The sequence below is a fragment of the Maniola jurtina genome, chromosome 27 (genome assembly GCF_905333055.1).
Source record: "Maniola jurtina chromosome 27, ilManJurt1.1, whole genome shotgun sequence".
NCBI lineage: Eukaryota > Metazoa > Arthropoda > Insecta > Lepidoptera > Nymphalidae > Maniola > Maniola jurtina.
Genome location: NC_060055.1, coordinates 3,168,519 through 3,186,203, shown reverse-complemented (window position 1 = coordinate 3,186,203; position 17,685 = coordinate 3,168,519). Strand labels below are relative to the sequence as shown.

General features: G+C 36.6%; 1 protein-coding gene across 3 annotated transcripts in view; it reads right to left on the bottom strand.

Moving 5' to 3' along the window:
• The window catches only part of LOC123879042 (homeotic protein distal-less), a 214,026-nt gene that overhangs the window by 127,259 nt on the left and 69,082 nt on the right, over positions 1-17,685 (bottom strand). The gene's annotated exons all lie outside the window — the stretch shown is intronic.

The window sequence follows — 17,685 nt, the reverse complement described above, 5'->3', positions numbered from 1 at the left end:
GAATTATGGCAGGCTGATCTTAGTGATATGAGAACTTATTCGAAATATAATGATGGTTTTAACTATATATTGTGTGTTATTGATGTCTTTAGTAAATATGCTTATGCTAGGTCGATGAAAAAGAAAAACTCTGAAACAATAATAGAATGTTTTGAAAGTATATTTAATGAATCTAATGCGACTCCTACACACATACAATCGGATAAAGGAACTGAGTTTGTTTCTAAAGATGTTAAAAAGTATTTTAAAAGCAAAAATATAAATTATTACACTACAAATAATCCTGATATAAAAGCAAGTATTGTAGAAAGGTTTCAAAGAACTCTGAAATCTAAAATGTGGCGCTATTTTACATACAAAAATACATATAAATACATAGATATTTTACAAGACTTGGTATATTCGTATAACCATAGTTTTCATTCTAGTATTAAGATGTGTCCTTGTGATGTTAGTTCTAACAATATAATGACTGTTTGGAGAAATTTATATGATAGGAAAGCAACTAACAAACCATCATCACAAAATTCACTACCTACATTTCATGTTGGTGATAATGTTAGAATTTCAAAATATAAACACATTTTTCAAAAAGGTTATGAATCTAACTGGAGTGATGAAATATTTGTTATATCTTCAATAATAGATAGATCCCCACATGTAGTTTACACATTGAAAGATTTACAAAACGAACCTATAGTTGGAACTTTTTATGAAAAAGAATTACAAAAAGTATTTTATGACCCCTCCTCAAATTATAAAATAGATAAAATCATTAGTTCTCGATACTCCGGCAACAGAAAAGAAGTGTTAGTGAAGTGGAAAGGTTATCCTGATAAATTTAACAGTTGGGTTTTAGAGTCTAATTTAAATCAAATATGATAAAGGAAAACTTTTATTTGACTTTACTTAGTAATAGTTCAATGGAATACTTCCCGGAAAACAAAACAACTATGTTTTCAACGAAGTTACCAAAATCCCTTATATTAGAAGGTGAATGGTTTGTTGGAGTTGTAGAAATTCATTATCCTTGTACGGTATTTACTGTTCAAGAACATGAAAATGTTATTAACACATCTAAATGGGTTTTGATGCCTGATGATGACACACATTCATTAGTGCACTATAAAGGACGGATTCCGGCCATGAACTATGACAGCATTCAACATGTTATAGAAACTTTAAATAGATATACTTTTGAAGAAATAGTATTTCATTATGATGAAATAACCAAACACGTATCAGTATCAATTTTGGATAACTCAATTGACACACTTAAGTTGTCAACCAAATTATGTTTGCAACTTGGATTTGAACCAAACAAAAATCTTGCAGTAAATAAAATTGGGAGCTATCCTTCTAATTTAAAATTAGGGTTGCCATCTCAATTGTTTGTTTATTGTGATATAATAGAACCGCAAATTGTGGGGGATGTAATGGCTCCTCTTCTCAGAATTGTACCTTTAGATACGGCAACATATGTATATGGAGCAAATAAAATGCATATTTTCTCACCACCTCACTATTTACCTGTTATGCGGCGGGAGTTTGATACTATTGAAATAGATATAAGGTCAAGCACAGGCAATAAAATCCCATTCCAGTTTGGAACTGTGTGTATTAAACTTCACTTTAGAAAATTATAATGGATCCTTATCAAAAGATAACTTGTCCTTACGAGCAATATTATTCACATCAGGCTGGGTCAGGTATTGGAGTAATTTATAAAGGTGTACCATATCAACGTGGTCATGGTATTGGGAGTTTTCTTGGAGGATTGTTTAGGTCTATTTTACCACTACTCTCTAGTGGTGCTCGAGCTGTAGGAAAAGAAGCATTAAATGCAGGTGTTGGTCTTCTATCGGATATGGTTAGCGCACGACCTTTGGAAGATTCTATTAAAACTCGTCTTAAGGAAGCTAGTTCAAACTTAAAAAGGAAAGTTCATGACAAGATAGACAGAATTAATATGTCTGGCTCAGGATATATAACTAAAAGAAAACGACAATCTTCATTCATTCAACCGCTGACAGCTAAAGTGAAAGCTATTAAAAAATCAAGGCTCAGTCAAAATAAAATAAAAGATATATTTTCTAATTAATTATGTCTTTTTTACATAATCATTCATGTGAGTGTATTAAATCAGAGTTAGATTTGTTTGCTTTGCCATCAACACAAACAAGTATAGAAAATGGATTATGGATTCATTACAAACCCATTTCATCCCTTGCTGATGATGGACCGATAGAATTTCAAATACCTGGAACGAGCGAAGACTACATAGATTTGTCTCATACGTTGATCCATTTAAAAGCTAAGATAGTGAATCAAGACTTATCAAAACTTAGTTCATCTGCAGTTGTAGCTCCAATTAACAATTGGTTACATTCAGTCTTCAGTCAGCTGGATGTATACTTGAATCAAAAACTCATTTCACCTCCAAACAATACATACGCTTACCGTGCTTACATTGAGACATTATTAAACTATGCGCCAGCAGCAAAAGAATCTCACCTGACTTGCGGTCTTTGGTATGAAGATACTGCGGGGAATATGGATTCAGTAGATGAAAAAAATACAGGTTTTACTAAAAGACAGAGTCTTGCAGCCGAAAGTAAAGAAATAGAAATGATTGGACACTTACATGGTGATATATTCAACCAGGAAAAATTTTTGATTAATGGTGTTGAGATGTGTGTTAAATTAATTCGCTCAAGGGAAACTTTCAGTCTTATGGCTTCTTCAAATGATTTAAAACTTAAAGTGTGTATCACGGATGCAACCCTTATAGTTAGACGCGCGCGGATCAATCCGACTGTATTACTTGCACATCAAAAAGTTTTAGCATCTACTACTGCAAAATATCCAATAACTCGAGCGGAAGTTAAAGTTTTAACAATTCCTTCAGGGGTTCAGGGTAAAACACTCGATAATATTTTTCTTGGTCAAGTTCCTAAAAGATGTATTGTCGGATTTGTTAACAACGCAGCATTTAATGGAACTCTTACGAAAAATCCATTCAACTTTGAAAATTATCATATGAATACATTTAGTTTATATATTGATGGCCAACAAATACCTTCAAAAGCTTTGCAACCATCTTTCGATGATAATACTTTCAGTTCAGCCTATCATACGTTATTCTCAGGCACGGGAATCCATTTTTTAAATGAAGGGAACGGAATATCTAGGGAACAATATGCAAAAGGCTATTGTCTCTTAGCATTCGATTTAACTCCTGATTTATCAGCTCACTCTAGTCATTGGAATCTTATAAAGCACGGTAGTGTGAGGCTAGAAGTTCGCTTTGATTCAGCTATTCCTGAAACGATAAACTGCATCGTATATGCAGAGTTTGACAATGTTATTGAAATTGATAAAAATCGTAATGTAAGCGTGGACTATAGCAGCTAAGAAACCTAATTTCTGTAAATAGATTAAGTTATAATTTGTACCTACATTATTATTAAGGTTTGTAATAAAACACTGATACAAGAAATATTTTTTGTTTTTATTTAAGTTATGGACCATTATTTTTAATAAGACTATGCTGTGATAGCCTAGTGGTTAAGACGTCCACCTTCTAATCGGAGGTCGGGGTTCAATTCCAGGCACGCACCTCTAACTTTTCGAAGTCTTGTGCGTTTCAAGTACTTAATTAAATAACACTGTTTTAATGGTGAAGGAAAACATCATGAGGGAACCTGCATGCTTGAGAGTTCTCCATAGTGTTCTTAAAGGTGTGCGAAGTCTGCCAATCCACACTCAGCCAGCGTGGTAGACTATGGCCAAAAAACCCTTCTCACGAGGAGACCCGTGCTCTGTAGTAAATAAATAAATAAATAAATAAAAATATTTTATTTCAGACAGTATAAATTGTCCATAATTTTATACAAATTAAATTAAATTACGTAAATTAAAATTAAAATAAAATAAAATAATGTAAAATTAAAATAATTGAAGTAATTAAAATAATAATATTATAGTCAAAGTTTTGTATATTGTGTATTGTGCCAAAAAAATAAAATGAAATGAAACAAAATAAAATTAATAAAATAAAATAAAAACATCAGACGTGGAAAAATTTTGGTTCATTATGATGATAATACTTCAGAGTTCCTAATATTAGGTTTTGACTGTAATTCAGTCGGGATAAGAACCTCGCCCTGGCCTTACGCATTATAGCGTAGAAATCGTCAACCCTGTGCATCGCAAACATACCTGACGCGCTACACCTCCATGGCAGCCCCAGCAGAGCTCGGAATGCATTATTGTATTGCACTCGAAGTGCGTCAAAAGTTGCTTTGGAGTAAGTGTACCAGAGCTGGGAGGTGTAGAGCGCCTGGCAGTAGGCTTTGAACAGGGTGACTTTTACCTGTCGGGAACAGCGGGTGAAACGTCTAGCCAGCATATTGCTTTTTGCCGCCAGAGACCGTCTTTGTCTCTCTAGATCCTCATTGTCTTTCATCGTGTCACTTAATACATGTCCTAGATATTTAAATTTAGTAACATATCGCAGTTCGGAGCCGCATAGTTTTATTGGCAGTACATTTTCTGGGCCTTTCTTGTATTTAAATATCATCACTTCAGTTTTTGCCACATTATATAATAAACCGTGATTTTCTGCATATTTTTCACAGATGTTAATTAGGCTACGCAGGCCGCAGACCGAGGGACTGAGCAGGGCCATGTCGTCGGCGTAGCTAAGATTGTTTACGCTGACGCCTCCAATCTGGCAGCCTACCCTAGCACTGCTCAGTTCCTCGATCAGTTCGTTTACATAGAGGTTGAACAGAATTGGTGACGTCAGACCACCCTGCCTAACACCGCAGTTCAGCCGGTAGGTATCGGAAAAGTCATTTTGCCATTTTACTTGGTTAATTTGGTTTGTATACCAAAACTGTAGCAAATCCACTATCTTACTAGGTACTTTTGTAGCTCGTAGCTTATTCCACAAAATATTGTAATTAATGGTGTCGAATGCTTTGCTCAGATCCAGGAAACATCCATATACGGATGTTTCCCGGGCGAGATAATAGTTTACAGTACTTTTTAAGGCAAAAATAGCTAAGTCTGTTGATAAACCGCTACGAAAGCCAAATTGACCGCAGTGTAATTCGATATTGCAATTTAAGTGAGATATTAACAATCTCTCAAAAATTTTTGAGAATATTGTTGCAAGAGAAATAGGGCGGTAGTTTTTAGGGTCGGAGACGTCACCAGCTCTGTTTTTAACGATCGGTATTACATTTGTTTTCGTCATATTTACAGGAAGATAGCTATGATCGATACATGTATTGTATAATGTAGCCATTATTTGGAAGAGCCTAGGGCCCCCATATAGCACATGCTCCACGCTGAGGTGGTCGTGGCCCGGGGACTTGCCGCGCTGCATGTCGCGCACGCACCGCGCCAGCTCGTCGGCCGACACATGCAGCGCGCGCGAGTCTCCCGCGCTCGCGCCGCCACCGGAGAGTGACTCAGCGCTAGGGCACGCGCCGACTATCGGGCAGTCTACGCGGAATTTATTTACAAATAAGTTTGCTATATCTTTATGGTTGTGTAAACCACCCACCGACACAGGAGTACTGCATTTAGGCTGTAGTTTGTTCGTTTCCTTCCAAAATTTTCCAAAGTCATTATTTCGTCTATAGGTTGCGATTATGTCCATTTTAATTTTGTCCTGATTAGATTGGCACCATTTTAATTTTTGTTTAAAAGTTTTTCTTGAATTAGTCATTTCCTCGTAAATATCGCCATGAGAAGGACGCCCATGCCAATTCCACATCAGAAATGAATGTCTGGCCCTGGCATGGGAGTCCCTCACATGTCGATTCCAGCCCACCACTGTCTTTTTTCTGATCCTAGCTCCTCCTGTGTAGGTGTCAGTGGCAGCCCTAGACAAACATTCAATCATGCTGGCATATAATGAATCTATATACTGGTGATGACCATGCATGTTACAAGAAGTACCATAACACGGCAGGTTATCATATTTATACTTATCTAGGTATTGGCTACATAATTCGGTATATTCACACTGCTGGTCCGAGGTTCTATATCCCCACTGAATTTTATTCACATGTATTCTATTTATCAAATTACTTTTTGGCACAATTACATCAAAATCAAAGTCAACAGCTAAAGGAAAGTGATCCGACCAATAGACGTTGTTGAGTACACGCACACTCCTGAGCGCGCGCAGGGCAGCGCTCGTGACTACGACATGGTCGATCCAGCTGGTCGTGCCGTGCGCGTCGCTCAGGTACGTGTATGTACCTGATGTAACGCCTAGAGTACATACATCCGCACAAGTCCATTCTTCCTCCTCGCAATAGGCAACTAATTCGTGGCCAAATAGGCTATGTTTACGTGACACATCACCATTAAAATCACCTAGACAGATGACACTTTCTACATCGTCATGTGACGCGATCACTGCACTAATGACTCCTAGGCATTCCGTAAACACCGGTAGGTTATCCGCGGCCTCTGTGGGCATGTACACCGACACCACTATGATACTGCGACGCGCGAGCTCTAGGCGAACTGCAACCACACGTGGGTTACCACAGTCGATAGGGGTGACAGTCGGGAACATATCCTTTCTCCATAGTATCGCGACGCCGCCGTAGGGTCGACCCTTGAGTACACCAGTCGTCGTATCGACCGCAGACACACCGTACGCTCTAAACTTATCATCGATAGTATTCAGGAAGTCAAGGTCATCAGGTAGAAGCCAGTGCTCCTGGATCGCGATAACCTGATAGTCACTACATAGATCTCGAATATGCTGGCAGGAACGTTTGACCGATCGGCAATTAAATGAAATCATTTTTACACTAGTCATTTTTGCTTACGACTGTACTCTCGACGCCTATCAGTGTAGAGGGCTGATCAGCGGGAAATACGATCGAGCGATAATAGCGTTTAGGTCTAAATTGGAATAGCCTGAACTCTATACCTATTGGCCAAAGATCGGCTGACAGTAGGGTATTTTCTTCCGTCTTATTTACTGTTATCTTGAACGATGAAAAGTTAGACTTTTTGAATTGAATTAACTTTTCAACCTTTACAGGCTCGACGTTGTTTTCTAGTAGAAAATCTGTGATATTACTGTCGGTGGTTTGCGAATCGAATCTGGACGCGTAGATGTATGTCAATCGTGGTGCCACCTTAATATTACTCGATGCAACAGCTGTCCCAGTTCTTTTTACAGATCCTATCGATTGAGTAGGTTTGTTGTTCTTAGGTTTGTTTTTCCTGCGTCTTTTCTTGTTAGTAACGGTCTCGAAACCGCCTTCTGGGTCAAAAAAGCTCGAGAGGCTTTTGGAGTTCGGGCTACTAGTAATAAGGGTCACTTGCCTTTTGTCCTTTTGTTTACCTCCTTTTTGTAGCGTGGCAGAGGCAGCGGCCCCGGAGTTTTGACGGACTCGGTGTTCACGAGCCCGCGGAGGCGCGGGCGCCGCCGAGCCGCAATGAGGCGCCGGCGGCCGCGGCGTGGAGGCGTGGTCGGACGGAGGAGGGGCCGGGGCAGCGGGCGTCACTGCTCCAACCGTTTTCGATATCACCGACGGCGGTCGCGCAGATAATTTTTCGTCTACCCTCAACTTCGGGTATTCGTTTAGATTTTTCGGCTGAAATAGGGTTTTCAGCTCGTCCAGATGAGATGAAGTCACGTAGTTGGTTTTAATAGTGTTCACGTCTTGTTTCAAAATCAACAGATCCTTTAATAATGCTGTGGCGTCAACGTGGTCAAATGTCACAGGTGGAAGTCGGTGCAGATCTTTCGCCACGAAAATGGGCAGATTCTCAGGATCTGTTTCCTTAAGGATTCTCACGATCTCCTTTAGCGTCTTCTTTTGTTCTACGTCTCTTTTCCTGGTGATCCTCTGTTTGGTAGCCTCAAAGAGAACCAACTTTGCACTTTCGATATCTGATTCCTTAAAACCCGATAAACAAACTTGTATAAGAGCAACTTCATCCATTAAGCTGCGTTTACACTGTAGGTACGCCAATAATTCATTTATTATGACTTTACAGCTACAAGGATTCGTCATTTTAACAATAATAATTATTTATTTAACAAACGATTCGGTAGGTACGCATTCACGCACTAACTAATTACAGACATGACCGCGTTCGACCGCTGCGCACGGCTAACTGCCTGCTAGTGAGCCGGCGATGGGTTGATGATTTATAATATATCTGAAATAACATGGTCTTACGTCCCATTCATGTATGATCCTCGGCAGCGATAAGATCAGTAGTATTGAAGTAATATGAATACAATAGGGATAAAGACATATTTAAGAAGAATACACCCAAGTCTGCAAGACAATGTGTATGCCGCAAACCGGTTACCGATTTATGTTGAAACACCAGCCTATTTAATAAGCAATCTAGACCCCGATTATAAACCAGGATCGCATTGGATAGCCATATATATAGATACAAATGGTGTTGGACAATATTTTGATTCATTTGGACGAGCACCACCAAAATATCATAAGCAGTTCTTGGAAAGAAATACAAGAATATGGCAATTCAATACAAGGCGGATACAGAATGATTACACATCAGTTTGTGGAGAATATTGTATAATGTATTTGTATTTCATGTTTACGGGTTACTATACAAGTTCAGATTTTTTAGATTTATTCAATGGAAATACAGTAGAGAATGATATATTTTTATGTGAGTTATTTAAATCAATATTTGAAGGCTAATAAAGAGTAGTTATGATTCATGCGTTTCCTTTAAAACCCATAGAATGAAGCAACGAGCCAGCGAACAATAGAGCGTCATTAGTAGGTGATTAAGCAATTAGATAACGAACTAGGGATTAGTTTTTCGAAAAGCTAACTTTGCAACCGTTAGAGATACGACGTCGGGAGTGAGCGCAATCGATTCAGCGTACCCCAAACCCTTTTTTTTTTTTTTTTTTTTTTTTTTTTTTTTTTTTTTTTTTTTTTTTTTTTTTTTTTAGGTTTCGATCTTGACCGAGGCACGGAGGGAGCTGAGGCAGCGAGGCATGGGAGGGGGCCAGGGCCTGGGGCAGAACCGGCGAATCCCCTACTACTACTAGCACTAAGTTTTCACTTTGAAAATTGAAACTTTTTTTTTTGTGATGCCGTAGGTACTCAACCACAAATTCACGGTTTTCGGATTTATTCCTGTACTTGTGCTTTAAGACCTACCTACCTTACCTACTAAATTTTCATGATTCTAGGTCAACGGGAAGTAGGTACCCTATAGGTTTTTTTGGACGGATGGACGGACGGACGCACGGACGGACAGACAGACAACAAAGTGATCCTATAAGGGTTCCGTTTTTACTTTTGAGGTACGTAACCCTAATAATAATAAAAAATGCAAAATGCTAAGAATCGGTCCATTAACTTATCTTAGTTTACAGTTAGTTTTCACTGAAAGACAGTTTGTTCTTGTGTTCTTTAAAATGCACTAGCACTAAATTTTCACTTTGAAAATTGAAACTTTTTTTTTTGTGATGCCGTAGGTACTCAACCACAAATTCACGGTTTTCGGATTTATTCCTGTACTTGTGCTTTAAGACCTACCTACCTTACCTACTAAATTTTCATGATTCTAGGTCAACGGGAAGTAGGTACCCTATAGGTTTTTTTGGACGGATGGACGGACGGACAGACACAGACAACAAAGTGATAAAGGTTCCGTTTTTACTTTTGAGGTACGTAACCATAAAAATAATAAAAAATGCAAAATTGCCGCCACGAAATTCAAGGATGGGTTTTAGATAGGTTAAAATTAGATTTATAGATAAGTTACTTACCTATATAAATGCAAAGATTGCATAGAAAATATTATATCTAGAGAGAAAATCTAACAATAAAACTTGTTTAGGTATGTTGATTCAAATGTATGTCAACTCAGTTAACATCTAGCTACGATTGCAAAGGACAGTTTATTTTAACAATTGGTTCACAAACTTATCGTCAATTACAGTTAATTGTTAACAATTGAAAACGATTTTCCAATTTACGGCGTTTTATTTTTTTCTGTTTTATTTTCAATGTGCGGTATAGAGTCACAAAGAAAAATGTTGTTGGAACTTTTTTGCTTGAGACACTATTTATAGTTTACTAGCTAATGCCCGCGACTTCGCGTGGATTTAGGTTTTAAAAAATTTCGTGGGAACTCTGATTTTCTGGGATAAAAGTAGCCTATGTCACTCTCTAGGTCTTTAACTATCCATGCAAAAAATCACGCTAAGCCGTTGCTCTGTTGCGACGTAATTGAAGGACAAACCAAGAAATCAACAAAAACACTTTTTTCGCGTTTATAATAATACTAGAGGATGCCCGCGACTTCGTCCGCGTGGATTTAGGTTTTTAAAGATCCCGTGGGAACTGTTCTATTTTCCAGGATAAAAAGTTGCCTATGTCAATTATAGGGACGCAAGCTACCTCGGTACACAATTTCATACAAATCGGTTAAGCGGACGGGTTTTTGGGAACCCCGTGGGGACTTTTTGATTTTTCGGGATAAAAATTTTTCGGGCAGTCCGCTTCAACAAAGTCGGTTAAAAAACCCCGACAACCGCACCTCTCACCTCTATAAAAAACCCCATCACAGATCACCTTCGTGACTCGATAAAAAACCTTGCCACTTTAACAGAAGCAGACATTTTTTTATTTCAATTGTCTTTGAAACGACAGAAGTTATAGTGAAATAAAGAAACTCACATGTATGAAACCCTGAAAACATTAGGTTTCCTTTTTTTGGGCAGTCGTGTAAATACCGCTTAAGCCTTTAACAAAGTCGATTAAAAAACCCCGACAACCGCACCTCTCACCTCTATAAAAAACCACATCACAGATAACCTTCGTGACTCGATAAAAAACCTTGCCACTTTAACAGAAGCCGACATTTTTTTATTTCAATTGTCTTTGAAACGCAAGTCACTGTATTAGACGAGCCGCCATTGGTCGATCTGACATCTTTGACGGCCAATCGGTGACGTGACTTTGAAATTCGAAAGTCATCATTTCTAACATTTGAGATAATAGGTAGGTTGGGACATTTTATATTATGTACAACTTATTGAGCTAGACGCTAAGTTATATGCTACCTATCTATTGGAATTCAATGATTTACATAATTAACTCGAACAAGATAAAGTTCGATAAGCAAATTAACATGAAACTTTTAACTTGTTTCTAACTTATCGAAGCTATGCGTTTTAAACAATTAAATATAATTTGTTTCAACGGCGAAGGAAAACTATGTGACGAAACCTACGCCTGAGTGTTTTTAACCCCCGACCCAAAAAGAGGGATGTTATAAGTTTGACGTTTGTATCTGTCTGTGGCATCGTAGCTCCTAAGCGAATGGACTGATTTTAATTCAGTTTTTTTTTGTTTGAAAGGTGGCTTGATCGAGAGTGTTCTTAGCTATAATCGAAGAAAATCGGTTCAGCCGTTTGAAAGTTATCAGCTCTTTACTAGTTTTCTTATAGAGGTGTTTGTGTCGGGAGTTTTTTAAATTTTTAGTTATACATAATATTTTCAAAGTTTAGTGAAGTTTGCCAAACCGCACTTATCAGCGTGGTGGGCCATGACCTAACTAAACTAATTTCTAATTCCCACCCTCATGCTCGGTAGTGGCCCAGCGACGTGTAGAAATGAAGTACCTACCATTACTTTTTTCACGTGTACAGACAGAAAGGTGTCTTCTTTGGTCCGACCTGCGAATTGAACCCAGAACCTCTTCATCCACACTCGACCATACTAACCACTAAACCAAATCCATACTAATACTAATATTATAAATGCGAAAGTGTGTCTGTCTGTTTGTTTGTCTGCTACCTTTTCACGGCCCAACAGTTTAAGCGATTCTGACGTTTAGTACAGAGTTAGCTTATATCCCGGGGACCGACATAGGCTATTTTTTATCCCGGAAAATCAAAGAGTTCCCACGGTATTCCTAAAGACCGCTTAACCGATTTGTATGAAGGTACCGAGGTAGGTTGCGTCCCTGTAATTGACATAGGCAACTTTTATCCCGGAAAATCTAACAGTTCCCACGGGATCTTACCTAAATCCACACGGACGAAGTCGCGGGCATCTTCTAGTAGATAAAAAGTACACCACACACTATGCAGCGCAGTATGTACCGGTAAACAGCATTACTAGAAACATATAAAACATGGCGCCTTTCGTCACACGCTTCATATTACGAATTAAACCCACCGTCCATCATCCATCATCATTTCGTTCTGACACCTTCCGATGCACAAATGAGTTTTTTCGACACACTCGAGTGTGCGGTGGCCTTTATAATATTTTTTAACCATTGTTCAGTGACACCTTATGTTATCTGTGTCTACGTTTTTTTTTTAATCTTTTGTCGGGATCTTGGCTTCTGTTTTTTATCTATTCTTTGTAATTTTAGGGTTCCGTAAAACAAGGAGCTAGATTCGTCAAGTCCGTTTGTCCATCTGTCCATCGGTGGTATGTTCTAACGTGCGTATGACCAAAATAGAGCCTCAATAGCTCAACCGGTAAAGGAGTGGACTGAAAACCGAAAGGTCGACGGTTCAAACCCCGCCCGTTGCACTATTGTCGTACCTACTCCTAGCACAAGCCTGACGCTTAGTTGGAGAGGAAAGGAGAATATTAGTCATTTAACATGGCTAATATTCTTTTAAAAAAAAATTTAGGGTCCCGTACCCGAAAGGACCCTATTACTAAGCCGCCACTGAACATCCATCTATCTATCTGTCAGCAGGTATCGCGTGAACCGTAATAGGTAGAGTTGAAATTTTTACAGAATGTGTCTTCTTCTTCTTCTAGTGCCATCTCCTATCGGAGGTTGGCAATCATTAAGGCTAACTGGACTTTGTTCACCGCTGCTCTAAACAGTGACCTTGTACTCATATTAAACCACTGGCGAAGGTTCTTAAGCCAGGATGTTCGTCTACGGCCAGGTCTACGTTTGCCTTTTATTTTCCCTTGCATTATGAACTGCAGCAGGTCATATTTTGAGTTGCGCATTATATGTCCCAGATATTCGAGCTTTCTCCTTTGCACACATTTGAGTAAATCAATAGACTTCCCCATTCTCTGCAACACGGTGGTATTTCGAACGCGATCTCTCCATGTGATTGTGTAGGTATTTCTATTGCCGCTATAACAACAAATAATAATTTTTTTACATAACATGGCTGCTTTGAAAAAAAATAAGTCTTGTTTTTTTAACGATAGTAGGTACGGAAGCGGAACCCTTCGTGTCCGAGTCAGACTCGCACTTAACTGGCTTTTTTTTTGAAAAACAAACTTTTTGGTCATTAATCTTGTTAGAATGTGTTAATTTTTTTTTATTGTTCAATCTAGTTGTGATAAAGTTATTGTTTGTAATTTAAACTACAATGAACTAATTACTTGTTCTTCTAAATAATGATAACAGTTTTTTTTAACAAAATGCCTACTGGACTATGAAAAAAATTTAAAAAAAAAATTAACAACTAGACTATCCTCTTAATTTGCGTGGCGGCCATTTTGAAATTTCTCTACTGAAAGAAATAACGACGGAATAAAAAACCTCCTCCTTTTGAAGTCAATTAGAAATATCTTTGCAACCAATTGCTTTTTTAATGAAATCTTAATCAGAAACCGATTTCCCCTCCTCAACTTTGAAATTCCAATAAAAAATTGTTTTACTGAGAATGCTTTTCAAGCAAACAACTTCATAATCTGCACAATAGACAATAAATTGCACCTAGACAAATCTAGATAATAGATTTATTGCGACAAAAAAGACAAAACGTTAAAATGAACCCAATTGCCTTGTGACAAAGTTCAAAATTATCTTTATAACAAAAGAATTTCTGTTTCGAGAGCTAATGGAAAAATATTAAGATAGTAGTTGATAAAAGCTAAAACTTTCACAAGCTCTTTTTACTCCAATTTCATACGCAGGCAGACGAATAAGTAAAAGGGAGTAAGCATAGTATTTAAAAAGTTTGGCAGACTATCTATACATACAATAAAATTGTAGAAAAGTGGTGTCTGTACAATGGAAATATATAAAAAAAAAGTAGCAGGGGTTGTTATTATATCGATGCCGAATCCGAAATTGTAATTAATTTTTTTTTGTCCGTTTGTCTGTTTGTCTGTGTGTTTGAGCACGCTAATATCAGAAACGGCTTATTCGATTTAGATACGGTTTTCACTAATATATATATTTAATATACTAATATATATATTATTTATAATAATATATATATTATATATACTAAAGTCACTATTCCACGCGAACGAAGTCGCGGGCACAGCTAGTTATCACTATGTTTAACATCTAAATATACCTACAGCTACAGTCCTAAATAGTTAGTTAGAGATATTATAGAGCAAACATTGACTTTAAAAAAAAAAGATACAAGGCTAAATCTGAAAACCGCGATATTTTTTTTTAAAGTATATTACTCATTTTAATCATGTCTAACACTCCCCTTTCCCCTACAATTAAGCGTAAAGCTTGTGCCAGGAGTGAGTACGACAATAGTGCAACGGGTAGGGTTTGAACCGCCGACCTTCCGGAATTCAGTCCGCTTCTCAACCGTTGAGCTATTTGCTCAGATATAAGACACTGTATAAGCGAGACAGCGTTATACCTATCGCTCACATAAATCAGTCTCGATTTAACTGAAACTTAAATCTGAGCATAGTCAAAGTCTTAGAGCATGAATTCTGAATGTCTGTCTGCTTATCTGTTACCTTTACATGACCCATCTGCTCAACTAATTTTAACATTTGTTGTAGAGACAGCTTGCATCTTGTAGACATACATTGGTTACTTTTTATCCCGGAAAATCAAGGAGTTTCCCCGGACATTTAACTATAGCTAAATTTAATTTAAAAAATGGCCTTCATCTACTAACTTCTTAATGTCAGTCTTTTTCTCTGTTAACTTTTCACGGCTCATCCGTTTTTAAGCTATTTTAACAAAATTTTGTACGAAGGTATCTTAAAGACGGACGACATAGGCTACTTTTATCCCGCAAAATCAAAGAGTTCTCACGAGATTTTTAAAAACCTAAATCCACACGGACAAAGCTCCATATTACGAACTTTCAGTTTTTATAAAATACTAGCCGATACCCGCGACTTCGCCCGCGTGTATTTAGGTTTTTCGAAATCCCGTGGGAACTCTTTGATTTTCCGGGATAACAAGTAGCCTATGTGCTAATCCAGGATATTATCTATCTCCATTCCACCAAATTTTCCACCATATCTTCGACTAATCATTTTGTATTGAGTTGAAATAGCGTGTATAAAAATTCGTTTATGTTTTTGTTAGAAAGAGATAGTGATTGAGTTGGATTCACTTTTTTTAGATTTTAATGAGGTATCGAATCGAGGATCGAGATATAGGAAATAGAGGTCAGCTAGTGATGTGAAGCACTTTTTGTATTATGTATAGTCGATATAGTGGTGTTTATCGACTTTAGAGTTTAAAATTTAAACTTCTTTTCAGATTGTTTGGAATCCTAGTAGCCGTAGTTTTACGTATATACGTCAATTTATTCATCAAATTCAACAGTTGACAATCAAAAAGTGTACATTGATACCCTGATATTATATAAAGCTCTAAAATTGATACCTGATACAATAGATGTACAACAGACGGCCTTATTGCTAAAAAAGGGATCTGAATATTATTATTTATTAGAAAGACATTCTTTGAATTATTAAACAATACCTAAGTTGTTTGAAATGGAATTCAAATTAATTTATTTTATTATACATTCAACGTTGTTTTTCACATAATTATTGTATCTTCTTTTCAAATATATACTTTATCTACTTTCAATAATATAATTTTTACAAGGTGTTGAAATTGAAAGATCAAAATAAGATTCTTTTTAAAAAAGATTGCAGGTTCGAACAAATTTTATTCTATTTAAAACTATTTGTGTTTTAGTTTTACTACAATTTACAATAACAACAAAAAAAGATCGATATATTTCTTTACCGACTCGTCCCACCACTATCGCCGGCTCATCAAAGTCAGCCATACAGACAATAACTGAGAAATATTAAATTATAATAAAATTAACTTAAAATTACTTTTTATGTACCGTTAACACAGCGCTTTAAACTTATAGAGCTGGCAATGATTTATTGCATCACTTGTCGATGTTACATTATTAATATCTAAATGTTATTTCTTTATCAATCATTAATTATCATCTGTTAATCATGCTTAACCATATTAATATATGGAATTTTAAAAGATTCTATACTGTGTTAAAGACGTATAATTGATGATTAAATGAGCTTACCTGTAAGTGAAATTCAATCATAATTATACGAATTGTCTTGTCCGAAGGATTAGCTGAAATATTTGTTTTTATATATATTGTAGTACGCTCGTTAGCTACTGCCAAACAACACTGTTTTAGAGAATAGATAGGTAAATATATGTTTTTTTTTTTTTTTTTTTTTTGGGTTGGTATCATTATACACTAGTCTGTGGTATCATTACCCAATCTGCTTGTTCCCGGAATGTCTCCTCTCATTTATTTCAGAGTTATTAATGTATTTTCGGAACATTGTTTGGGTACTGCTTGTGGGTGGGAGGGAGCTAATCCTTCGGACAAGACACTTCGTATAATTATGATTGAATTTCACTTACAGGTAAGCTCATTTAATCATCAATTATACTCGTGTCTTGTCCTCGGATTAGCTGAAATATTTGTTTTTATATATATTGTAGACATTTAGAGTAAGTTCCGAAAATACTAGCAGGTGGTAATACCATTAACCTTCCTGCACCAAGAAAAAATGGGTAATAATGAAAATTAATAAAGTTGTTTTCTGTATGAACTGCATATAATTATTATGAAAACAATACAACCTTAATTATTAATGTTACCAAGTTACATTACTTGCATTCTTTTTTAATAATCTTTGTTAACAAAGGAGATTCAAAAATCATTGGTTATGTATATATACAGGTTCAATAAAGTAAACTAAATACCTAAAGATTGTTTTATTATTCATAAATCACTTATCTATATCATCAAGTATCCATTAATCATTCAATTTCCCAACAATTTTAATGTAATTTGTTCTATTTTCCTATGATTGCTTTGGCTATAGAGGAATTTTCCTGATTACAAATCAAATCTCTATTATAATATTTCCAAAACGTGCTGGAGTTTTGGCTCCAGCCCGCTGTTTTGCGAATAATATCTATGTTGATGCCTGCTCTATAAGCTTTAGAAGTTGCAGCATGTCTGGTGCTGTGGGCAGAGAATATGGATACATCAATACCGCTCTCTTTTAGTACGGTTTTTATCCAGCGACTTAATGTTTGGGTTGAAACTACTTTGAAAGGTTTTTTATAACTAATAAATAAATCCTCTTGACTACGTAATGTAGAGGTTTTACTTATATAAGCTGTAAGAGCTTGTGCTGGACATATAGCAGGTCTCTCTGGAAAGAAAGGCAATATAAGAGCAGGTTGATTAGAGCCTGGTTTAGAGGTTTTAATTAAATCAGGGATTTTAATTATTATTTGTGAAGGTACAATTTCTATGTTTTTTACTTTAATTTTTGATAAAGTTTGTAATCTGTGTGTTGTCACTAAAGCTAACAAAGTAACACATTTCATTGTTAATCTTTCTAAGGATAGGTC